The sequence below is a fragment of the Taudactylus pleione genome, unplaced genomic scaffold (assembly GCF_031769625.1).
Source record: "Taudactylus pleione unplaced genomic scaffold, aTauple2 ptg000032l, whole genome shotgun sequence".
Taxonomy (NCBI): Eukaryota; Metazoa; Chordata; class Amphibia; order Anura; family Myobatrachidae; genus Taudactylus; species Taudactylus pleione.
In genome coordinates, this window is record NW_028284434.1 from 36,724,772 (window position 1) to 36,751,211 (window position 26,440).

A 26,440-nucleotide genomic window follows, 5' to 3' on the forward strand; every position below is an offset into this window, starting at 1 on the left:
TTTATCATATGTACCTTGCTGACTAATTTTAAGAGGGCGATGCAATTCTTAGCGATGTGCTGGCACTAAGTGATGTCCAGCTACACACATTACAGACAATTATAGTAAACAATATGTCATTTTCCTGTGCAACTCTATGGGATGTGAGGAAACAGGTTGCAAAGTGCCTTCGCAGACCCGTTCCGGGGCGGTACACCTGTCAAACCATAACGCAGATGTCCTAAGGTCGAGCTCAGGGAGGACAGAAACCTCCCGGGGAGCAGAAGGGCAAAAGCTTGGATCGGAACTGAATCACCCTGAAGAGTCTTCCCTGTCCATTCAGCCAAATGTGTACAAGCTGGGAATGTCAGCTTTAAAACACTGGCTACTGTGGAACGATCACCCACAACATGCAAGTTGCTGGCTGAGCTTGGCACGAGTGCGAGTTTATCGATCACTATTTGCTTATTCTGAAAAAATTACAGCCTACAATTTTTTATAAAAAGGGGATTACCTGAATATGAATTGATTTGTAGACAGAAGGACTTGGATTAAAGAAGTTTACATTTTTCTAGCCTGCAAAAAACAAAACAAGTAATAAGGGGATGTAGTTAAAATACGTACGAAGCACTTCTCCAACACATATTGGTAACGTACTGAGAGCTCTAGAACGTGGCATGGTATAGAACTATTCCCATGAAAGGCAGCATGTACTCAACACCCAAATACAGTTTCCTAATTTTGTTTTTAAAAAGTAAATCTAATAGTCTATGATGTGTTTATAAATAAATAAAATATATAGCTTTGGATTCTTCAATAGGTCCTGTAGTTGGCATAAACGTGATATATAATGCTAGATTTCATTTTAATTTCAGTGACCAAAGACTACCAAGACACAAACCAGCAGATAGGATAGTTATTGAGAGCAGATGTATCATGTTATCTGGTTCTCATTCTCCACAATCTACAGTGAAAACAGATCTGCCAATCAGAAGCAAATAGGAAACAAACTGACATCTCACTGAGTCCTTAGCCAAGGCATAGTTATATACCTGGTATTAATATCGAAGTAGACAAAAAATAATCATCTATTCACATCAATACAAAATAATCCAAAAAGTTAAGTACCACCAGTGGAATAACCCCCCGACATTCACAAACATTAAAAATGTACCAGCAATTGCAGCAAAATAGATGAATAATGTCCGAATGAACTGCAATCTACATTAATACTGCAAATATTCTGCATACATTGCAGCCAACAAGACGCCAAAGTGTTCCCCATTGGTGTTGAAGAAACAGGCAGATGATGTGTACCGAAGTGTGGAAATAGTAGCATCGAATACCTATATAACTTCTGGGTTCAATGGGACTCCTGGATGAAACCCTAAGAATATATCCAATACCCTAGCTCACAATGCTGAGATGACAGTGTTGAGACATGGAGAGGGATCCAACATCACTAAAGCCCAGAAGATGAGTCCAAAGGTTCATTTCATGTCAAGTTGACCAATTTTGAAGATCGTTTCCAACTGCTGATTGTGAGTTGGTGATAGTTGCACCCACTCCCACTTTGAGGGCTATAGTTTTGCTACTATTGCATAGTAGGAACAAAAATTTTCCCAAAGTTAGTGTGATATATATGCCAACCTACATGTAAACTTTTATCAGAATTGGAGATTGTCAGGTGGGGACAGCTAGTCAACTTGATATGGAATGACCCTTCTAAGAGTTGTTCTGCACACTTATCAGTGACCTTGGCTATAGAAAGTTCACACAGGCAATCTTAAGTAAAAAATTAATTTTTGAGAAAACCCCTCAAACTCTTGTCAGTTGAAGGATGCCACAACAGGAACAGGGATGTAGTTGTGTTAGAGAGACAGGGCAACAAAGGGTAGACCATAGGCATAGTTTTACCACATCCTGTGTAAAAGTAAAAGCTTGCCTGGCATGGACCAACACTTCAGGTCTGGCTTGTTAACGATACATACAAGACAAGGGAAACTGGGCATCCTGTCTTTTAAGAAATTGTGGAGGCTTGGCCTGAATTTTAGAGAAAGGACTATTTAGAACAAAACGCACCAACAAATCACTAGAATAGACTTGTGATTCTGATGGAGCTTTGATTTTTCTATCCTCCTCCCATGAGGACATGTCCTCCAGATTCATCTGGCAAACTCTCCAAAAGTCTAATGAGGGGAATAAGAGGATGCTTCAATTTCAAAGCATGGGAGGCTCGCAAGTCCTCTGCCATCATACACAGGTCCATGAAAAACTTGACCAATGATCTGGCAAAGTGAAAGTGAGAATAGCAGTGTTATTACAGTTCCCTGTATACCAAAAGAATCGCACAATGTATGAGATGGGATAATGACTGGCTTAGGAAACAAGACCACTATATTTCCAGTACCACTGTTGCTGTATGTATCACTCCCTGAGTGCACAGTAGGCAAACACAGGGTAATACAAAGTGTGTACAGGATGCATATCTTGTCATTTCACACTTACCATAGACATGGCAATTCATGAAAATGGAAGGTTTGAGGCCAATGGCTTTAGACGTGGGCTTTGTAAGTGAGAGGAGTCCCCTGAAGAGGTCGGCCCACTGGATTGCAGGCAATGTATTATTCCTTGATCAAGCGATCACAAACTGATTAGCTCTTCAGGAACCTGGCCTCTATGACATAGCTAAGGATGATCTGCTTCCTCAATTGCATAATATGTCAGAACATTTGGAGGTTGTCCTTTTGAAAACACCTGCTGCAGCTCAGCTCTATGCTGCAAAGCACTAGAGTCAGATTGTAAACGTAGGGGAAATTCAACTGGTATTTAGCCCCCTCTTGTCATAGTAACTACTATGCCTGTCAATCAGTCTCAGCACAGGGGTGCAAGGGCTACTGTACAATACATTAAGATGCAATAAAATAAATCACTAAGGACAAGAAGCCCTGTGCCTATCTCCTATGTTGATAACTGAAAATAAAGTTTGCCAATAGCAGGATAGTCATGGGTGTACACAGAAAGGAGGAGTCTGCTTTTCTTTCAGTACCCATCCTAGTAGGCAAGAGAAAGTACACTTCTTTTCACAGCGTCATGAACATTGGTGCAACCACCACTGATCTGGAGGGTGCATTGCTTGCAGGGGTATGGGATAGGGACAGGTTATTAATGCAAACTGTGCTAGCACAGAGCCAAAGGTACTTGAGGGTATTAGAAAATGTAAGAACATTCTGGAAATGTATAGCTAATATTCATGGATGCCCTGGATGAATTATAGGCAACCTATGGTTTTCTAGATGTCATGGAATGTTCAACCATGACAACCAGGGATATAAGGTATCTCAACAGCTGGAAAGTTATACAGCCTGCAAAACACAATACATTCCATCTATATTTATTGATCTTCCTTCAGCAGTAACAAAGACTACTGTAGTCTCATAATGGAAGTTTACTGTAGTATGCAAAAATCCACCAAAGACTAATATTTTACAGGAAATCACTCTCTATTCGAGTTTGTTGGTCAAAATGTAACATGTTTTTAACCTGCAAAAATAATTTCATTTGTCCCAGTGGGTGTTGGTGATTAACTACTGTAAAGGTCAGAAAACCATGCAGACATATTCAAATCACACTTCACCTAAATAGCTACACTGTGTCACCTAAGTAAAAGTGTGTATAGAAAAGTATCACATTTGAAGAAATAACCCATGAGTCAATATGTAAATAAAAATGCCTAAATTAAGCAAAAACACACATACAATCAGCAGACATGAGACCATAATAAGGATATATAGTATATGGATAAGGATTGCATCTATACTGTACAGTGGTGAGAAAAATATAATATATATATATATAATAGAGCTGTAGAGCTGTAATGTACAGTGGTGACTGGGCCATATATATATATATATATATATATATATATATATATATATATATATATATTTATGTGTACTGTACAGTGCTGATGAGATATATACACTTATGTAGTGTAGAGGTGTACTGTACATTGCTGAGGAAGAGATATATACAATTATGTAGAGGTATACAGTAAAGTGGTGAGGAGATATATACTGATATAATGTACTGTGGAGGTACACTGTCCATTGCTAAGGAGATAAATGCATATATAGTATGTAAAAGGTATAGTGGTAAGGAAGATATATTATATAGGAGGTGCACTGTACAGTGCTAAGGAAGAGATACGCATATATATTATTTAAAGGTATACTGCAAAGCGGTGAGGAAGAGATGCATAATACTATATAGAGGTGTGAGGGATCACTGTCACACACAATGGTTTGGGGACGGCTGAAAATACTGCAGTAATAATTGAAATCATGGCGCATTTAGGAGACTGGGTAGCTCCTACTCTGCTCCTGCCCCTATGTCGAACCCCATCACCTACTGTGCCTGGCCGAGACTGCTCGGAGGGAGTTTGGGACCAGGGCGGTGAGATCCTACCACAACACTGCCTGAGCCGCACACCGGCGGCTACTGATTCTACTTCCGGGTTCTGCGTCACTAGTTACGACAAGAAAACGTCACCACGCATCGCGTCCATGGTTCATCCATTCTGCTTTCCATTCCCACTTAGCAAGCCAAGCGGCCACAGAGAGCATTGGATTAGAGACGTGCATTACCTGGTGCCAGGCAGTCAGGTTGTCACTGATGCTGTTCCTCGGCTCACACAGTGACATAACGGCGGGCATGGTGCTGGGATCAGCTCGCCAGGCAGGAGGAGCTCCGCTCTTATCGTTTATTTCAACTTATTTTGCTATAAGAAGTGGAATAAATGGCATCATACCAGACATATGTGATATGTATAGTATTTTAATGTACACATTCTCATTGAGCAGCACAGCATATTCTGTATACTTACCTACTGTCCCGATTTAGGTGAGGCAGACCCTATTTAAGGGTGCTGTCTGCCTGTTTTACGTTTCGGGTCTTAAGTTGCGATGTGATGACGGTTGGAGATACGTACCACAGAGTGCACTGTGGACCAGCAGTAGGTGTGCTGCATTGAAGGGGTTTTAGGAGGGTAGTGCGTAGATCCCCTCCAGTCAATGTAACCTGACGTCATCAGTTACTATCCATGTGGACATAGAGTGGGAATAGTACAGACCCTCCAACATGACGCGTTCCATCATGTACACAATGCTCTGCTCCTGGACTTCCCACCTAATTTATGATTGCAGTCACCTGTGCTGAAACACCTCATCAATTGCCTAGTTCACCACAGGTGACTGCAATCATACATTAGGTGGGAAGTCCAGGAGCAGAGCATTGTGTACCTGATGGAACGCGTCATGTTGGAGGGTAGGGTATAATGTGTAAATACAAGCGACATGCCCCCGTTTACATAAACGCAGGCCAACCATGCCCCCACTCCACCACCAAATCAATCATGCTGTGATGTGGGGGCACAGAAATTGTGCAGAACGGGTCCTGCACAAGCACAGACCCCCAACAATCGGAGATGTACATAAACCATCGGGTTTGCTTACATCACTGAATCAAGCCCTAAGTTACTTGCACTTTTTGCTTTGCTCCCTGACTCAGAATCAGACACTTCATGGAGGAAATAACGTTCATTCCCTGGCAAATCTGTGTTTTCCTACCAGTCTAATCCAGATGTACTTAGTCCAATTTTAATGCCACATTTGCAAAAATGCCATCTTGCCAAGAGTTGTTTTGCCAGATTTTATGTCAAATACATCATAATCCTGTGTACATATGCAGACCCTCCAACATGACCCGTTCCATTAGGTACAAAATGCTCTGCTCCTGGACTTCCCTCTTAATGTATGATTGCAGACACCTGTGCTGAAACACCTGTCTCATCAATTACCTAGTTCAACACAGATGACTGCAATCATACATTAGGTGGGAATTCCAGGAGCAGAGTGTTTTGTACCTAATGGAACGGGTCACGTTGGAGGGTAGGATAGTAACCTGCAGTGAGCGAAGCGTGGCCTTTATGGGCATGGAACTGCAATTTCGCCATCACTCCACGCCACTTCCAGGTACATCTTCTGAATGGGATCGATACACTACCGTTTTAGGAGGGGATGCAGCCAGGAAGCCAACAGTCGAAATGCTGACCGCAGGCTTCCCGACTGTCAAATCCCAGCAAGGTACTAATGCAGGTGTCAAAATCCCGAAGCATTAGACCTACGCGGGAGCCCAATGCCCGGCATGCCGAACGAAGGTAAGCCGGGCACCTACAGCTGCGGGGGGGGGGGTTAGGTTTTAGGGCTCCAGGGGGACTTAAGGTTAGGCACCCCCCAGGAGGTTTAGGGGAAAGGGGGGGTTAGGGTTAGGCACCCCCGGGGGGAGGTTAGCATTAGGCATCCCCCAGGAGACTTAGGTTTATACTGCGGGGAAGGGGGGGTTAGGCACCCCTAAAGGAGGGGTAGGGTTAGGGGTACTTACCTAAATTAGTGATTGGGATCTTCACCCCTGCCGGGCTTCCGCTGTTGGGATTAGAACCGCCGGCCATGCAGCCGGCTGTATTACACACTGATTCCTTTAGGAGAGGGGTTGGGAGAGGCCAGTCCCTCCTGAACATGGCATGCTCCCAATGTGATGCAGCTGTGCCATTTCCAGAGTGGCCATGCCCCCTTTTTGTATATGTTGGAAGATGTGGCACAGGAAACTATATAATACTTTGCACCCATCCTTCACCAGGTCACATGGCCAAAAAATGTCTGAAGAATGTTGCCAGGATTTATTTCTTCTGTGTCATTTCCTCAAACCCCTTCCAACTGTCTCCTCTTTTCAACCCTTCTCTCTCTCCCCCACCCCCTCCTTCACCTTTATTTTTAAGCTTTGTCTTCACCCTCATCTCCATCTCGCTTTCTCACTGTTTTCTATCTAGTCCCCTTTTAGTGTCCCTCCCTCTTTTCACAACTAGACTTCCTGTCTATCATTCTTAATTTATATACCCAATGCCCCCCACCCCTTCCTGGTTGTTTATCCCAGCTATGCCTTCTAATCATCACCCAGCCTTCCCTGGCACATTTCATTCCATAGCTGTCACACCAGGCCCCGCTACTTCTCTGGGTCTCAGATCCATTTCCTATATGTCACCACCCACAGGCTATACGAGCGTGCATTTTGATGGTCGAGACCATCGCGACCATCGAAATTGCGAGCCGGAGCCTGCGGTTGAGGTTTTCAACCGCAAGCTCCGGAGTGATTTTGGCTCTATAAGAGCCAATATCACTCCCACTGACATCACTAGTGATGTCAGTGGGCCGGCTTCTGATGGGAGGCGTTCCCGTGGGAACGCCCCCGTCAGGGAGGCACCCCCCCGGCACGCCTACCAAAGGGTGCGTGCTGTCAATCAACATCGACAGCACGCCCCCTTTGATCAGACACAACGAGCGAAGGACTTTCCTTCGCTCGTCGCGTCTGGCGCATGCGCACGACGGAGCTCCCTCCGTCGTGCGCATGCTCAGTCCATAACATCGACCCACTTGCGAGCGGACAGCCGCTCTCGAGTGGGTCTGAATCAGGCCCTATATTTCAATTCAATAGTGCACCTTTAAAATATTGTATGGTGGAAGCAGTTAATTCATCCTGGTTTTAAAATGGGAAATAGAAATGATTTTTTTTTTTGCAGCGCATGAAATTTCCCTAAGCCCGGACCTTCAATTTTGTCCGAAAATGAAAATTTTAAAAGCGCCCGAATTTCTGCTTTAAATTTTAGATACCTATCCAAAATGTATCACTGCAGTGACATAATTTGATACTGGTGCCTGGTTTTATAAATGTGAGAAGAAAACATTTTTTTACAGTGCATAAAATTTCCCTTACCCCAGGGCCTTCAATTTTGGCCAAAAATGTTAATTTCTGGTAAAGCAGAACTTATTTAAACTTATTTAAACACTAAAAACAAATACTAAATGGATTTCAAAGGTTAATTGATTGCAATTATCATTAATATGTATTTTTATTGATGCAAGATTATAGAGCTATTAGATTCTGATTTATTTAATAAGTATTGTGTAAAAGACAGAAAGAAATTGTAAATGCTTGTTATGAACAACTAGATTTATGAAAAACGACATAACTATTATAATGTATGTAGTGTGTTTTATGAAAATAATATAACCTTGAGAAATACAGAAATTCCTTGTTTGTATAAACAGATTACGCTGCTAAACAGAAGAAGAAATATAAAACTTACTTTGATTACTTTGTTAAACTTTGTTATTATGTCTAGCTCTGATATTTCAGGCTAGTTATATTTTACTTGTTTGTTATGTGTTGGATTCTTTGTTTTACATTGATTAATTGATGGAAGGAGCTTATGGGACTGTTTTGGCTACATAAGGAGCCTCAGGCACTGATGTTCAGTATGTGGTGAAGCATTGTTCTGTTTGCTTCTATGTTGCTATCCTGATGAAGGTTCCTGAGAGAATAAAACGTCGACTATTATGACGATTTTAGTGAGTTTCTAATAAAGATGTGATTTTATCTTTCAACTACCTGGTGAGTGCCCTTTTTTCTATATTTTATATTTTGGATTACCTCTTTGGGATTCATGATGAGCACCACCGCAACATTTATTTGGATTAAGCTTTGAGCTCGGACTTAGACATTCTTGTTAACGGGCAGCTTCAGGCTTGGAGCTTTCCATTGTTTTTAGAATGTAAGCTCTCGCGAGCAGGGCCATCTACCCTCTTGTGCTTCTCCTTACTTTAGTGTCATTTACTTCTTACTCACCACTAGGGCACCTAACACTTGGTTGCTTATGCTCTGTTGCTTATCTGGATGATATGGTCGCTAACGTAGTAATATATATTATCCACGTCCTGTATTGTATTGTTCTGTAAGTCGCTTGTCTACAATTTGTTTATGTACTGTGTAAGGCGCTGCGGAACACTTGTGGCGCCATATAAATAAATGATAATAATTGTTCGGCACCTGCACTTTATTGATTTCTTGATAAAGAATTGTGTACTTGATCTTGAATAGTGAACCCCTCAATTTTTTGCTCAGGACTATTCAGCACCACGATTTTTTCTGTTCTGATGAAAGTTTGGATCTATAGAGCACTGGATATTTTTGTGTACTTGAGGAGTTTATGATATCACTACCATCCGCTTGATAGTTAGTTGATTAAGTGTTTTTTTATCGATTCTGATGACCTCTAGGGAAGTAAGATATTGACCTGTGTTCACTTTAATTTTGTGGTGTTTATTATTTTTCATTTATTTGTATTGTTTTTTTTATTTCACGATTATTGTCATGTCTAATGAATTTGCGCACATTCCTGATGATGCTAAATTCCAGTTGGCACATAGTACTTTAATCTCACTGACGACGACGCTGAGAAAGTGCTGTTTGATCACGTTGAGTTTTCAAAAGTACTAGATGAGACCTCCCTTGACCTCCATCATAAATTGTTAAGGCTTTGGAAGCGAGAAGTGGATCTTACTTTGCACGGACAATTTCTGTCTGATTATTACAGAAATAAAAGGATACAGAGAGGTTTTCATGTGAATAACACCCCCGCGATTGGGAGGAACAACTTGGCTTGTTTACCTTATTTTATTGGTTATTTAGAAGGTCAGGGCGGACTTACTAAAGTACGCAACGATTTCGCTTCCTTCAATTCTACATGCTTGGTCACACTATCAAGTGACAAAACTGACAAATGGCTTGAGAAATTGAAGGAACAGCTTAATACTTACCAACGTGATCTGATTGCATTTAAGCGTAAAAAACATAATACTGTGAACGCTGATTATACCAACAATCAGGTGTATAGGTGGCTGCGGGGAGATTCCCGTGGGCCATGCAATCATCAAAATCTAAATACTGTGAGATAAAGGACCACACAATTAGACACTGCCTCTTCTCAATCTAACTCTGACAGTGAAGTTTCAAAGGGTAGACCCCTAGTGGTGCATCTGCATCTTTTTGAGGCTACAATACACGGGCCCAAACGGATCTTGCAAAAAATCTAAATCCAAACGTAGATATCCAAAGAGGAGGGGTGGCTGCAAGAAGAAGAGGGAGGGGCAAGAGACTATAACTTCAGTGTTTAATTTATCAAGTAACCCTCTTTCTGAAGCAGAAATTAGTCGTCTTGGTTTTGGTCTGTCTTTTGTTCCAACTGTATGGCGCGATAGATTTAGGACGGCTGTTGATCATTTCAAATTCGGTAGAAAGCTCAAACTCAGAGAGTTTTTTGTGGTGATCAGAGTGACACCAGTTCTATAGTGAGTACATTTTCTAATCCTAGCATGTTCGACCCACCATCTTCAAATGCAAGCATTAAAATGTTCATGAGACTGACTTGAATCCGAAATGTCTTCTGTTCAAGATAACTCTAGTTTTGATAATTTGACACAGGCACAGAGACTGACTCTTAGGGGCTGATGGACAATGACAAAATTGTTGTCTGCCAGGCTGACAAAGGTGGTGCCGTTGTCGTTCAGGACTGGCACTCCTATGATGTTGAGCTACGGAGGCAATTATCTGATGTGACAATATATATGAAAACTAAAACAAACCCAATGTGTGTGATTAAAGTTGAGGTTGATCGAACTATTGACCTGGTGCTTCAACATGGCTGGCTTGACGAAAGCATCTCTGGGTTTTTGAAGGTTGAACAGATTCATAAAAGCTTGGTTGAACCGCCAGGTCGTCCGATCATCTCTACATATGGTTCTGTGTTACAGGAACTTGCCATCTTTCTTGATAGCTTTTTGCAAACTCATGTACACAGGATGCGAAGTTATCTTCATGGCATTACCAATTTTTTAGATAAAATCTTTAGTCTTGGGGTTGCTACAGACACAATGTGGTTGGCATCTATGGATGTCAACTCTCTATACACAGTTATACCACACGATAATGGTATTGAAGCCTTATGTAGAGCCCTATAGGAGGGTCCACACAACGGTACATCGGTTTAATTTTTATTGGAGTTGGCAGGGTTGGTCCTTACGAGAAACCACTTTATGTATGGCAGTGACTTCTTTATGCAGCGCACGGGTACTGCCATGGTTTCCAACCTTGCCCCCTCAATACGCTAATTTATATATGTGCCGCTATGAAAATATATATATTTTTCCCAATTATGATAAAATCTTTTTTTTATGGACGTTATATTGACAACCTGTATTTAATTTGGAGTGGTACTGAAACCGAATTCAGTGAAATGGTTAATTATATGAATACCCTACATAAGCCTTATACGGTTTACACCCCAAATTGAGAAATTATCAATGGATTTTCTTGATGTTACTATCTACGGTGATGATGGACAACTTTGCAAGAAAACAGATTGCAATACCTTGCTGCATGCGAGAAGTCATCACCCTGCAAGGCTGAAAGAAAGCCTACCAATATCACCGTTTATGCGGGTATTGCGGAACAATACTTTGGTTGAAAATATGGAGAATCAAATTAGAGAGTTGCAGGCTCGGTTCCTTGACAGAGGTTACACTGAGGCTACGATATGCAGATGTCTATCAAAGGCTAGATGGAGGCACTCACAGGTAGAAACCAAATGTGTGGGCACCCTTGAGCCAGGGAGGATGATTGCAACCACTACGTTTGATGTTAGATCTTATCAGGCACAAATGACATAAAAAATACTGGCCAATCATTACCACTGATCCCAGCTTGCAGGGGATAAGTAAAAGATCTCCAATGTGCTTCTATCGACGTGGTGCTAATCTCAAACAATTGTTAATGAGACCAAACAACCTCAGCTGCTGAACAGCACCTGGCTACCTGTACGCAAAACAGGCTGTTTCAGATGTGCGGATTGTACAACATGTCGTTCAATGTTAGTAGGCACACATTTTGCGCACCCACATAGTGGCAAAAAAAATCTAAATACACTACAGATTGTACTGTACAAGTGTTCGTGTTATTTATTTAATTATGTGTCACTGTGGTTACTACTATGTTGGGATGACCATGCGCAATTTTTGGGAGCGTATGGCGGATCATCGCTCCTCAATTTGAAGTGCTTTATTGACAAATGATTCTGATAAGCCAGTAGCTCGCCATTTTGCCAGTGTTAAACATCCCGTCTCTAGCCTCAAATGCATGTTAATAGATCACATTCCGATACTCCCACGTGGTGGTGACCGAGAAACATTGTTACGATGCCGCGAGGCAAGATGGATATTTAAATTAATGCGTCAAATCCGCTACAAATTTTTCTGCGGTGAATGGGTACTTCTGTCATAGAATCGATCATCTTTTTAGTTGTTTTGTTTTATTTACTTTTGTCCTAATTTTGGTTTTATTTATGTTATGTATAAAATAATATTATTGACTTTTGTCCCCCTTTTTTATTGTTTTGTTTTGATCCATTATTGGTGTGGGTCTATGTCTAGTATTAATATTTGTGTATACAACTCACTTGTCTTCTAATGCACATTATGATTAATGTCAGTCGCTCTCTAACGCTATGCTGTAATTATAACTTGTGACTATGGACACCTGTGGTATCTTACTGTGTGGGCACCCTCCGCGTATCAGAGCGCACACTGGGCCTGATTCAGACCCGGTCGCAAGCGCTCGCAACCGTGTCGATGGTGGGCCAGTGTGCATGCGCACGACAGAGCCGGCTTCGTCGTGCGCATGCCCGAGACCCGGATAGCGACGGGCACTCCGTCGCTCTGGGTCTCGCAACAAAGGGGGCGTGCTGTCGATGTTGAGTGACAGCACGCCCCCTTTGGTGGGTGGGCCGGGGGAGTGGCTGCCCAAACGGAGGCGTTCCAATGTGAACGCCTCCGTTTTGGGGCGGCCCCACTGACATCACGAGTGGGAGAGATTTCGGCTCTGTTAGAGCCGAAATCTCTATGGGGCTTGCGGAAACGAGACCCTACCACAATGGTCTCGTCGCAAGCCTGATGGTCGTGATGGTCTTGACCATCGCGACCATCTTCCTGGCCGCTCGCTATAGTTGTGGGTGGTCACCCACAGCTATGCGAGCGGCCAGGAGGCCGTTCTAAAAAAAAAAAAAAAGACCGGCCCTGAGTCAGAGCGACCAGCTTTGAATTCTGAATCAGGCCCACTGTTCCTTTTGGAACATGCAGCGTTGCTGACAGCCGGGTGGGTGTGATTTGTTTACTGCTGATGATGGTGACGTCACTTCCGCCCATAGGGAGAGCTTCCTGTCTGTGGAACGCATGTGTTTCCCTGAGTGGAACGCATATAGGCGAGCGCCATCTTGGATTTATATATTGTACTTATAAATAAGTTTTTTGATACTATACATGTGGCCCACACCTTGTAATTTCAATAAGTGCTTAATCGCTATTCTGGCTATGTCTAGCGCTGATATTTCAGGCTAGTTATATTTTACTTGTTTGTTATGTGTTGTATTCTATGTTTTACATTGATTAATTGATGGGAGGAGCTTATGGGTCTGTTTTGGCTATAGGTGTGTCGTGTATTAGATAGGGTATATATATCCTTGTAGAAAAAGCCTCAAACAAGCTTCTGATGAAGGACTAATAGGTCTGAAATGCATTAAGCGTGGGCTTCAAACACTGCATCCATTACTGTGTGGTGGAGAACCGGCTTCACTTGCTTTACGTTGGGCATACCACTGCATCCGGAGCTGGTGTTTTTTGCCTTCCTTATACCATCCAAGGACTACAAGGAGGGAGCTCATGTTAACGTTGCTGCTGTGCCACTTTGAATGGATTCTACATGCCTGATTTTTTTCTGCAATTTCTGAGTGTAACTTATCATTAAACTTACTGTGTTTTAGTTTGATCTATACTATGTTTTTATCTTTTTCTATACCCCCATATATGAGGATTGCTGTGATCAGCGCATATTAACTGGAGGATAAGAAAAGCTATGCTCATTTACCATTAAAGACTGCAAGTTCTATATGGTTATGTGATCCTATATCGAGTGGATTCGATTTATGGTGATTATCTTTTTTCCTATCACTTATGTGCACTTGTGATTGGGGGAGCGCTAGTAGGTGATATACATCTATTCTAGTACATAAGGAGCCTCAGGCCATGATGTTCAGCATGTGGTGAAATATTGTTCTGTCTGGTCCTGATGACGGTTCCTGGGAGAACTGAAACGTCGACTATTATGACGATTTTAGTGAGTTTCTAATAAAAAGTGTGATTTTATCTTTCAACTACCTAGTGAGTGCCCTTTTTTCTATATTTTATATTTTGGATTACCTCTTTGGGATTCATGAGGAGCACCACCGCAACATATATTTGGATTAAGCTTTGAGCTTGGACTTAGACATTCTTATGTATGTATATATATATATATATATATATATATATATATATATATACATACAGTCAGGTCCATAAATATTGGGACATTGACAGATTTTTAAGATTTTTGCCTCTATTCACCACCACAATGGTTTTGAAATGAAACAAACAAGATGTGCTTTAACTGCAGACTTTCAGATTTAATTTGAGGGTAATTACATCCAAATCAGGTGAACGGTGTAGGAATTACAACGATTTCAATATGTGCCTCCCACTTTTTAAGGGGCCAAAAGTAATGGGACTATCAACTCAAAAGCTATTTCATGGACAGGTGTGGGCTATTCCCTCGTTGTTTCATTATCAATTAAGCAGGTAAAAGGTCTGGAGTTGATTCTAGGTGTGACATTTGCATTTGGAATCAGCTGATGTCGACTCTCAATATGAGATCCAAAGAGCTGTCACTATCAGTGAAGCAAGCCATCATTAGGCTGAAAAATCAAAACAAACCCATCAGAGAGCAAAAACATTAGGTGTGGCCAAATCAACTGTTTGGAACATTCTTAAAAAGAAAGAATGCATCGGAGAGCTCAGCAACACCAAAAGACCCGGAAGACCACGGAAAATAACTGTGGTGGATGACAGAAGAATTATTTCCCTGGTGAAGAAAAACCCCTTCACAACAGTTGGCCAAATCAAGAACACTCTCCAGGAGGTAGATGTATATGTGTCAAAGTCAACAATCAAGAGAAGACTTCACAAGAGTGAATATAGAGGGTTCACCACAAGATGTAAACCATTGGTGAGCCACAAAAACAGGAAGACCAGATTAGAGTTTGCCAAACAACATCTAAAAAAGCCATTACAGTTCTGGAACAACATTCTATGGACAGATGAGACAAAGATCAACTTGTACCAGAGTGATGGGAAGAGAAGAGTACGGAGAAGGAAAGGAACTGCTCATGATCCAAAACATACCACTTCATCAGTGAAGCATGGTGGTGGTAGTGTCATGGCGTGGGCATGTATGGCTGCCAATGGAACTGGTTCCCTTGTATTTATTGATTATGTGACTGCTGACAAAAGCAGCAGAATGAATTCTGAAGTGTTTCGGGCAATATTATATGCTCATATTCAGTCAAATGCTTCAGAACTCATTGGACGGCGCTTCACAGTGCAGATGAACAATGACCCGAAGCATACTGCAAAAGCAACCAAAGAGTTTTTTAAGGCTAAAAAGTGGAATGTTATGCAATGGCCAAGTCAATCCCCTGACCTGAATCCGATTGAGTATGCATTTCACTTGATGAAGACAAAACTGAAGGGAAAATGCCCCAAGAACAAGCAGGAATTGAAGACATTTGCAGTAGAGGCCTGGCAGAGCATCACCAGGGATGAAACCCAGCATCTGGTGATGTCTATGCGTTCCAGACTTCAGGCTGTAATTGCCTGTAAAGGATTTGCAACAAAGTATTAAAAAGTGAAAGTTAGATTTAGGATTGTTTAGTTTGTCCCATTACTTTTGGCCCATTAAAAAGTAGGAGGCACATATAGAAACCGTTGTAATTCCTACACCGTTCACCTGATTTGGATGTAATTACCCTCAAATTAAATCTGAAAGTCTGCAGTTAAAGCACATCTTGTTTGTTTCATTTCAAAGCCATTGTGGTGGTGAATAGAGGCCAAAATATGAAAATTCTGTCAATGTCCCAATATTTATGGACCTGACTGTATATATATACATACATACACACAGTCGAGTACCATTATTATGACCACCAGCTAATAGCCAGAGTAACCGCCGTGTGCAGCACGGACAGCAGTAACACGGGCTGGTAGTGACTCAATAAGGTACTGGTAGGTTGGCGCAGGTATCTGGAGCCATGCTGACTGCAGTACATCCCACAGCTGCTGGAGGGTGCATGGTGGAGTATCCATAGAGCAAACACAACAATTGAGGTGGTCCCACAGATGCTCAATTTGGTTCAAGTCCTGGGAATTAGGATGCCAGGGAAGTACTTGGAAATCTTGGTCGTGCCCGTCCAACCACTGTCGGACATTTCTAGCCATGTGACATGTCGCATTGTCTTGCTGGAAGATCCCATCTGCCTCAGGGAAGACAATCAGCATGTATGGGTGTACATGCTCTGCAATGGTGGATTCATACCCAAATCGGTTGAGGGTGCCTTCCACATGGATGAGTGGTCCCAGAGAATGCCATGAAAACATTCCCCAAACCATAACACTGCCACCACCAGCTTGTGTTCTTCCAGCAATGGTTGCAGGATATTTGTTCTCCGACACGCCAACGTCCATCTGTTCGATGAAGCAGAAAATGTGACTCATGGGAGAAGGCAACCCTTCGCCAATCAGCGGAGATCCAATTCCGATACATGCATGAAAATTGAAGCCTTTTCCGCCAATGCACCTTTGTTAGCATAGGTGCAATGATCGTCCGTTTGCTTCGGAGCCCCATACACAGCAGGGTTTGCTAAACTGATGTTTGACATATGTCTGGTGGTCCCCAGGTTCATTTTGACGGTGAGCTGCTCCACTGTAGCGTGTCGGTCGGCCCTCATGCACCTTCGTAGCCGACGTTCTCCTCTCGCATCAATGGCACGTGGTGCTTCGCAGTTTCCACATCGGTTATTCGCAATGGTGCCATTTGTCCAGTCAGGATACACCTTCACCACAGCAGCATGCGAACACTTAACAAACTGCGCTGTTTCAGAATATTGTTACCCTTGGCCCAAAAGCCAACAATCATCCCTTTTGCAACTATAATAAATCGCCCCTTTTACCCATGACAGCAACGAGTGATATGTGTGCAGACGGCATGTCGCACACCTTATATACCCACCGAGCCAGCGCACAGCTCGTGACGTACTTCATGGGCTACACTCTCCCGACGTCAAAAGAAGTCATATATATATATATATATATATATATATATATATATGTGTGTGTGTATGCATATACATATACTGTATCTGTGCATAGATAGAGATACATATGTATGTTCCAAAAAATACAATAACATATTATAGCTAAAAAGATATACTTGACTAAAAACAAATTAGATTTATTAACAACATGTAGCTATTACATTCTACAAAGTTGTTTAAAATGGTTCCTAGAAACTTATAAAATTACAAGTTCAAATGGTCACCGATATGGTCTCTTGAGAAAAATAAAATTTACATATTCCAAGTAAAGTAATACACGTACATGGATCTATGTCAAGGTTACCTTCTCATGAATCCACAGATGGTTACTTTCTCATGGTAAAAAGATCTATGTCAAGGTTATTTTCTCATGGTAAATAGATCTACGTCAAGGTTGATTTTTCATGGATTTACAGTTGATGATTTGATGACATCATCTGTAGAGAAGGTATAAATATTGAAGCCTTTATGGGCTCAGAGGGAGACTGAGGATTGAAGTTCTAGCATTGCATGCTGCTGAGACAACACGTAAATATAAATGTTTTCTTTGTATTATATTGTATTTGTACTTAACTTATTTATGTTTAAGAATTTTTAAGTATAAATAAAATATTTATTATCTCATTCTTGACTGGAAATTAAATAATTTAAATAATATCTCCTTTTATTGTTTATTTTATTTACCGTGTTGACCATCAAATGAATGATTGAGTGTATGTGTTGTGGGCCAGCCTTTAGAGAAATCTATATGTGTTTGGGCAGCCTTCATGGGACCTACTTGTGTCATAAGATTCTGAATTCAAGTATTGCTTCAGTTAAAGCCTGAAGTAGGAATAGATAGTTCCAAGTCCCAAGTGAAAACACAATATAACACTAAAAGGCCTTAGACAGCAGTGTATGAAACCTGTGCGAGAGAATAAGGTGGTTGACAGGAGGTACCAAAGGGAAGGTTTAATACAAATGTTTTCAATTTAACAAAGAAAAAGTTCTTATTTAAATAGAGACCTTTTCAAAAGTGCTCCAATTTCTGCTTTAAACTTTAGGTACCTATCTAAACTATTTCACTGTGGTGACAGAAATTGATTCTGGTATAATGTTTTAGAATGGTAAAAAATTTTTGCAGCACATGAACATTCCCTAAGCCCCGGTCCCTCAAATTGGGGCAACAATTAAAATGTTAAAAGTGCCTCAATTTCTAAAAGTGCCCCAATTTGTTTATTAAACTTTAGGTACCTACCCAAAATGTTTCAGTGCGGTGACAGAAGTTGAGTCTAGTGCTTGGTTTTGAAATGGTAGATGGAAAAAATTTTTTGCAGCACATGGAATTTTCCTAAGCCTTAGACCAGGCATGTCAAACTCAAAATACCAATTGGGTCAAATATTCAAGGTCTAAGGCCCGTATTCAATTTGAGGTGAAAAGTCCGGATTCGCAATACTTTTTCGCCGATGACGTCATTTTTGCCTGTTTTGCTTTTACCCCGTATTCAATTTGAAAGACTTTCCGCCTAGGCGGAAAGTCAATGCAATGAATAGCAAGCAGAAAAAAGTGCAGAATTGGGGTTTTGGGATGTAACGTTGCGGGAACCCCTCTGCAGCCTTCAGACAGTCCCCCAAAGGTAAACTGTCAAAAAATAAAAAAACTCTTAAGAACACCCCAAAAAATTACTTTGAAAAAGGGGGCGAAAAAAAAAAGTTGGGGTACAAAGTTAAAAACTAGCGAACTTGACTCTGGTGGAGCCCACTAGTATGCCCCAAGTGTTTTTTTGATTGCAGGTGTTTGTGGCAGGTGGATTTTTCACGATTTTTTTCAACTTCACTTTAGCAACTTTTAAATATGCTGACTCCCATTTTCAAGTACCCCAAATTTGCTGGGATAACTTATTTTCTGCAAAAAATATTCCTGAATACTATTCTGCATCACGTATAGAAAAACGCTATTTAGCAGCTATTGAGCCAGTTTAAAAACACCAAATACCTTCAGCAAGCCAAATCGGGGGGTACCATAGTGAACCCCCATGTCAGAGCATTTTTTGGGGGGTGTCAGGCTGATTTCCCCAAATCTGACAGTACTTTCCGCATGTTCAAATTTTGCCGGGTCCCGTCTTTGCGTACTTTCAAATTGAATACGGGGTAAAGCGGGCACGCGCGCGATACTTTTCCGCCTACAAAACAGGAGAAGTAGGCGAAAAGTCAGGCCGCAAAAAGTATCGCGGCTCGGCTCAAATTGAATACGGCTCTATGAGTGTGTGGGCCGCAAGAAAAAAAAGTCTTATATGCAATTTTGAAAGGTTTATTATTAATGAAACCAACAATAAAGTTTAAGCAAAGAGATGTCAAGTATCAGGAAGGAACTTTAATGTTGTCTTCCTGATATTTGACATCTTTTTGCTGTCACCAATTTTCCAATTTCAGGAGAAATCTTATTGGATGTGATAACTTTTAAAACTGAACCAAGATGAAAGTCTGTCAATCTGGACCTAGCAAGAGACTTGTTTCCTTTCATTAGTGAGAATAATTGCTCACACCGGTAGTACTTCAGAACATGGAAATTATTTCACATGCAAACTTGCGAGTTTCTACAAATCGTGCAGGCAAATACTTATAAAAGTCAGGTACACCAACTTCATTGAATTTGAGCTTCAAATTTGAATCACATTGAATCTCGATTACTGACATTTGCATATGAGTTGGCACTTTTTCTATTTCAATTGAAAAAACGTCTAAAAACAATTAAAACTTTTATTCAAAAGATTTGAAATCTTCAAACCTTTCTTCAAATGCAGTCTTGAGACATTGAATTTTTTCAGCGTACTTTTTGTATGAAATAGGTTCACTTGCTTTGTAAAACTTGCAAGTCGGAAAGTGCGTTGTCTTCATTTTGTAACTATTTTTCCCAAAGAAGTAACTTACATCTTGGTCATACATGTTCGTTATAATTTGATCTTTTCCTTGCAATTTCAAATTTAAATCTGACAAGTGTTTTTTTTTATATCGACCATGAAGGATAGGTTTTGTAACCACATTGACGGCTGATGTCTTGTTCTGTCATGTCCAAAAAATCCAACTATTTCATCTTTCAATTTCCAGAATCTTTCAAAAACCTTGTAGCAGGATAGCCAGCGCACTTCTGTATAGTATGGTAAAGCAGAATATTCGCAGTCTAACTCTTTTAAAAAAAATGGAAAATTGTCACTGGTTTAAACCGTGGATCTGATAAAATGAATAGTTCTTTTTACGGGTTTTATTAAATTTTCCATCTTAATAACTTTGAGCATAGAACTTCTTGGTGTATAATGCAATGCAAGTGATGGAAATTAGGTCTGTCACAGGTTGCATTCACTTTCTTTGCAATCTTGTCACAAAACCATTCTTTTTCCTGTCATGGAAGGAGCTCCATCCGTCGCGACAGAAGTCAAGTTTGATAGAGGTAGATCATATTTTTGCAGAAGTTCATAAACAGAATTGAATACATCTTTTCCAGTTGTCGTGTCCTGCAGTGGTACCATATCTAATAATTCCTCAAAAAAATTGAATTCCACATCACAAACATGAAGAAACTAGGCTAACCGAGCTACGCCAATGATGTCTGTATTTTCATCACAAGCAATGAAAAAAGCGTTGAAACTTGATGCATTTGTTTGATCTGATCACTTATATTGCAAGCCAAATCATTTACTCTTTCAGCGACTGTATTTTGAGACAATGAATGCCTTGAAAAGCCTTCAGACTTCTTGGACAAACAATTTCCGCAGCTTTTATCCGACATTGTTTTATGAAATCACCTTCGGTGAAAGGTTTTGAGTGTTTGGCTATTAACAATACGTAGCCTGTCGTTGCTTTCGTTTTGACTTTAACTCTTTTAACATCTTGTCTCATTAATCCTTCATACTGGTCGTATTTTGGTTTATGTTGCTCACAGTGACGTCTGATGTTATATAACTGTGGAACACCTACGACATTATTGCACACTAAACAAATAACTTTGTCTTTTACTTCACAGCAAAAAACTCCAATTCCCATTTCTCTTGAAAAGTACGATGTTCTTCTATAATCTTTTGTGTTTTTTTACCACTTGGTTTTGATAGAGACATGGTCGCTACCGCAGACAAAAACTAAAAAGAAATAAATACCTATTGTCAGCACAAATGTGTAAAACCACTTTTGTTTTGATCCCAAATTAATATTTTAAAGGTGCTTACCGGTAATTTTGCGGATCTGGACACAGGTATATTGCTGCTCTGCTCTGCACTTCTTACTGTGCAGCTGCAGCACCATGCTCCCTTCCACTATATCTCCACACAGTATCTACTCAGTATCTGCAGGAGTATAATATCCGACGGTCAGAAATCTAGGGCGTAATAAGATATAACAATAAACAAGATAAGTTTGTAGTCAGGGGTGTATCTAGTAATCCAAGCGCCCCTGGCAATGTAATGGACTGGCGCCCCCACTTCCCCCCTATGCAGTGCCCCCAATAGTAATCCCCCCTATGCTGCATTGCCCCCAGTAGTAGCCCCCCCTATACAGTGCCCCCAGTAGTAGCCCCCCCTATACAGTGCCCCCAGTAGTAGTCCTCCCATACAGTGCCCCCCAGTAGTAGACCCCCCTATGCTGCATTGCCCCCAGTAGTAGCCCCCAGTAGTAGTCCCCCCTATAAAGTGCCCCCAGTAGTAGTCCCCCCTATACAGTGCCCCCAGTAGTGGCCACCCCCTAAATTGCCCCCAGTATGCTGCATTGCCCCCCATAGTAGCCCCCCTATACAGTGCCCCCAGTAGTAGTCCCCCATACAGTGCCCCCCAGTAATAGACCCCAGTAGTAGTCCCCCCTATGCTGCATTGCCCCCAGTAGTAGCCCCCCTATACAGTGCCCCCAGTAGTAAACCCCAGTAGTAGTCCTCCCTATGCTGCATTGCCCCCAGTAGTAGCCCCCCCTATACAGTGCCCCCAGTAGTAAACCCCAGTAGTAGTCCTCCCTATGCTGCATTGCCCCCAGTAGTAGCCCCCCCTATACAGTGCCCCCAGTAGTAGTCCCCCCATACAGTGCCCCCCAGTAGTAGTCCACGCTATACAGTGCCCCCCAGTAGTAGTCCCCCCATACAGTGCCCCCCAGTAGTAATCCCCAGTTGTAGTCCCCCCTACACAGTACCCCCAGTAGTAGTCCCCAGTAGTAGTCCCCCCATACAGTGCCCCCAGTAGTAGTCCGCCCATACAGTGCCCCCCAGTAGTAGTCCCCAGTAGTAGTCCCCCCATACAGTGCCCCCCAGTAGTAGTCCCCCCATACAGTGCCCCCCAGTAGTAGTCCCCAGTAGTAGTCCCCCCTATACAGTGCCCCCAGTAGTAGTCCCCTATACAGTGCCCCCAGTAGTGGCCACCCCCCTAAATTGCCCCCAGTATTGGCCACCCCTATACAGTGTTCCTAGTTCCTAGTAGTGGCCACCCCTATAAATTGCCCCCAATAGTGGCCACTCCTATACAGTGCCCCTCAGCAGCGGGCACCCCCCCATAAAGTGCCCCCAGTAGCGGCCACCCCTCATTTCAGTGCCCTCCCCTGTAGTGCCAGGCTTACACACACACACAAAGAATAAAAAAAAAAATTACACTTACCTGGCCCCCGCTCCTGACGCGACTGCCGCTGTCCGAGTCCCGGCCCGCTCTTCTCCTGCATGGGAGAGACGTCATGATGATGTATGACGTCTCTCCCATCACATGTTGCGGGGGGAGCCGGAACACGGAGCTCATGAGTGAGCTCCAGCCAGCTCCCTCCGTGGACGACGCAGCAGCTAATGAGAGTCTGTCTGACTCTCATTAGCTGGCTGCCGCTGGCAGCTGTGTGTTTGTAAATGGTGTAGGGCAGACCGCTCTCACTGCGGTCTGCCCTACACTTGTGGGGCAGGGGGACTTGTCCACCCCTTGGCTACTGGTGGCACTGCCGGGCAGCGCCCCCCCTTTGGTCGGCGCCCCTGGCGAGTGCCATCCTAACCAATGGGTAGATACCCCCCTGTTTGTAGTGTAAATTGCACAAAACAATCAACTTTATAAAAATTGCAGGCAAAGTTAAGTTGCAAAGTAAGTGCATATAACAATCACATGACATAATAATATGCTCCAGACCCCACTCCCCCAGGAATAATATGCTCCAGCCCCCTCTCCCCCAATAATATGCTCCAGACCTCCCCACAAAATTATATATGCTCCCCCCCAGCTCACCACACCACACACATGCTCAATGAACAAGACTGTGCCCCCCCATGTCTCAGCCTCACCATTCCCCAGCCCATCTCTGAGCCTCACCATTCCCCAGATTCCCCAGCCGTCATAGGCGAAACTAGACATTTGGTAATAGGTGGTCCTAGTTCCAACCCCTCACTAGAACATGTCTTATTTGTGACTTGTGTCATAAAGGAGGAGCTGCTACGGAGAGAGGAGGCATTCCCCAGCGCTGAGATCCACTCTGATGGGTAATCTGAGGTACCACAGATTGCAGCAACCAGAAGGAGGAATCCTAATGAATCAAAGGATCAAGAAAGTAACCTCATTAGTACATAATTCCAAGTAGAGACAGACTGTCATAGTAGCAGAAGTGTACTTAGAGCAGAGAAGAAAGCAACCTATGGAGAACCCCCCTTGTAGATCACAATGCCGCATCACACTGCCCCCCCACAGATCAAACTGCACCATCACCCCCCACAAATTACACTGTCTCCCCTTACACTGCACAATCACACCACTGCTCCCCCTCACAGATCCCACTGCCTCATGCTGCACATCACACTATCCCTTTCACAGATCCCACTGCCTCATGCTGCACCATCACACTTTCCCCCCAAACATCCCACTGCCTCATGCTGCACCATCACACTTTCCTCATCACAGATCCCACTGCCTCATGCTGCACATCACACTATCCCTGTCACAGATCCCACTGCCTCATGCTGCACCATCACACTTTCCCCCTCACAGATCCCACTGCCTCATGCTGCACCATCACACTTTCCCCCCACACATCCCACTGCCTCATGTTGCACCATCACACTTTCCCCCTCACAGATCCCACTGCCTCATGCTGCACCATCACACATCCCACTGCCTCATGCTGCACCATCACACATTCCTCCTCACACATCCCACTGCCTCATGCTGCACCATCACACTTTCCCCCTCACAGATCCCACTGCCTCATGCTGCACATCACACTTTCCTCATCAGAGATCCCACTGCCTCATGCTGCACCATCACACTTTCCCCGTCACAGATCCCACTGCATCATGCTGCACCATCACACTTTCCCTCTCAACAGATACCACTGCTTCATGCTGCACCATCACACTTTCCCCCTCAGAGATCCCACTGCCTCATGCTGCACCATCACCCTTTTCCCCCTCACAGATCCCACTGCCTCATGCTGCACCATCACACTTTCCCACCTCACAGATCCCACTGCCTCATGCTGCACCATTACACTTTCCTCCTCACAGATCCCACTGCACCATCACACTTTCCCCCTCACACATCCCACTGCCTCATGCTGCACCATCACACTTTCCCTCCACACATCTCACTGCCTCATGATGCACATCACACTTTCCCCCCTCAGAGATCCCACTGCCTCATGCTGCACCATCACACTTTTCCCCTCCCACATCCCACTGCCTCATGCTGCACCATCACACTTTCCGCCTCACAGATCCCACTGCCTCATGCGACACCATCACACTTTTCCCCTCACACATCCCACTGCCTCATGCTGCACCATCACACTTTCCACCCACACATCTCACTGCCTCATGCTGCACATCACACTTTCCCCCCTCAGAGATCCCACTGCCTCATGCTGCACCATCACACTTTCCCCCCACACATCTCACTGCCTCATGCTGCACCATCACACTTTCCCACTCACAGATCCCACTGCCTCATGCTGCACCATCACACTTTCCCCCTCACACATCCCACTGCCTCATGCGGCACCATCACACTTTCCCCCCTCACAGATCCCACTGCCTCATGCTGCACCATCATACTTTCCCCCTCACAGATCCCACTGCCTCATGCTGCACCATCACACTTTCCCCCTCACAGATCCCACTGCCTCATGCTACACCATCACACTTTCCCCCTCAGATCCCACTGCCTCATGCTGCACCATCACACTTTCCCCCCACACATCCCACTGCCTCATGTTGCACCATCACACTTTCCCCCTTACAGATCCCACTGCCTCATGCTGCACCATCACACATCCCACTGCCTCATGCTGCACCATCACACATTCCTCCTCACATCCCACTGCCTCATGCTGCACCATCACACTTTCCCCCTCACAGATCCCACTGCCTCATACTGCACCATCACACTTTCCCCCTCACAGATCCCACTGCCTCATGCTGCACCATCACACTATCCCCCTCACACATCCCACTGCCTCATGCTGCACCATCACACTTTCCTCATCACAGATCCCACTGCCTCATGCTGCACCATCACACTTTCCCCGTCACAGATCCCACTGCCTCATGCTGCACCATCACACTATCCCCCTCACAGATCCCAATGCCTCATGCTGCACCATCACACTTTCCCCCCTCACAGATCCCACTGCCTCATGCTGCACCATCACACTTTCCTCCTCACAGATCCCACTGCCTCATGCTGCACCATCACACTTTCCCCCTCACACATCCCACTGCCTCATGCTGCACCATCACACTTTCCCCCCTCAGAGATCCCACTGCCTCATGCTGCACCATCAAACTTTTCCCCTCACACATCCCACTGCCTCATGCTGCACCACCACACTTTCCCCCCACACATCTCACTGCCTCATGCTGCACATCACACTTTCCCCCCTCAGAGATCCCACTGCCTCATGCTGCACCATCACCCTTTGCCCCTCAGATCCCACTGCCTCATGCTGCACCATCACACTTTCCCCCTCACAGATCCCACTGCCTCATGCTGCACCATCACACTTTCCCCCTCAGATCCCACTGCCTCATGCTGCACCATCACACTTTCCCCCCAAACATCCCACTGCCTCATGTTGCACCATCACACTTTCCCCCTCACAGATCCCACTGCCTCATGCTGCACCATCACACTTTCCCCCTCACACATCCCACTGCCTCATGCTGCACCATCACACTTTCCCCCTCACACATCACTGCCTCATGCTCCACCATCACACTTTCCCCCTCACACATCACTGCCTCATGCTGCACCATCATACTTTCCCCCTCACACATCCCACTGCCTCATGCTGCACCATCACACTTTCCCC

At 43.5% G+C, this 26,440-nt stretch overlaps 1 protein-coding gene across 3 annotated transcripts in view; it reads right to left on the reverse strand.

The window, feature by feature from the left end:
- INTS1 (integrator complex subunit 1) overlaps positions 1-4,561 on the reverse strand; it is a 114,509-nt gene extending 109,948 nt beyond the window's left edge. The window contains exons 1-2 of one of the 3 annotated variants that reach the window (XM_088452025.1): positions 4,447-4,561; positions 494-555 (exon numbers count right to left, since the gene is read on the reverse strand). The gene's annotated coding sequence lies outside the window, so the exon portion shown is untranslated. Of the gene's footprint in view, positions 1-493; positions 556-4,390 lie in introns of all 3 variants that reach the window. The other 2 variants (XM_088452024.1, XM_088452026.1) reach the window with 2 other exon arrangements.
- Positions 4,562-26,440: the final 21,879 nt, after the last annotated feature.